The sequence below is a fragment of the Bombus impatiens genome, unplaced genomic scaffold, assembly GCF_000188095.3.
Source record: "Bombus impatiens unplaced genomic scaffold, BIMP_2.2 scf_1445, whole genome shotgun sequence".
In the NCBI taxonomy this organism is placed as follows: Eukaryota; Metazoa; Arthropoda; class Insecta; order Hymenoptera; family Apidae; genus Bombus; species Bombus impatiens.
This window is the reverse complement of record NT_177864.1, coordinates 1,078,400-1,079,142: the sequence shown is the minus strand read 5'-3', so window position 1 is coordinate 1,079,142 and position 743 is coordinate 1,078,400. Positions and strand designations below refer to the sequence as shown.

At 52.8% G+C, this 743-nt stretch overlaps 1 long non-coding RNA gene across 1 annotated transcript in view; it reads left to right on the top strand.

The window, feature by feature from the left end:
• Positions 1-743, top strand: part of LOC112213853 — a 51,541-nt gene that overhangs the window by 43,336 nt on the left and 7,462 nt on the right. The window lies entirely within an intron of this gene.

Below are 743 nucleotides of genomic sequence, written 5' to 3'. Positions count from 1 at the left end.
ATCGAGCCACCAACGTGGACGCCGAGTGGGACCGCCGCCGAGGCGATCGAGCCGCGATCCAGATGCCGCGGAATCGATCGATCCTGATCGATCGATGTGTCCCCGGATCGCTATGCGACGACACCGCGCACTCTCCTTATATCTTCTTATATACCGTCTTATATCGTCTCGACGCGCCACTATACGAACCTCCAACTTACGGAATACCGTCAAACTTCTTTCGTTATCTTTCGCCTCTTCTCCCTCTTATACCGTTACTTAGTACGATTTTTCTTCTCTTTCTTCGTTTCGATCACTCGGTCCAAGTCGTTCTTCGCTAAATTAACAATGAACGTAACGAAACAGACGACACGTTTATCCGTCGTCTATTTAGTAGTTCGTCTCACGATATTCCCCGACCTCAACACTGATCGACTTTTCTCTTGCCACTGTTCAAAGTATCCACGCGTAGTATCGCTCGATCGAACTCGATCCACTCGAAGCTTATCCGATCGTTCCGTTCCGTGCTTCCTCTCGCTACTGCGATCGAGGATCGATAAAAAGACACATAGTAGCGCGCACTTTGTCCGTGAAGCGATTTAAAAGATACACGGGGCGCATGTTCGCGAAACGCGCACACGGCTGATTCTCGAGACCGTCTCGGTGACCAGCGGTGACCACTGCCGCTGACTCCCGCGATGCCAGTGCCAGTCTGTTTGTCTGGCCCGTGCCGTGCACCTCCTCGTCGTCGCTGCTCCTCCGCG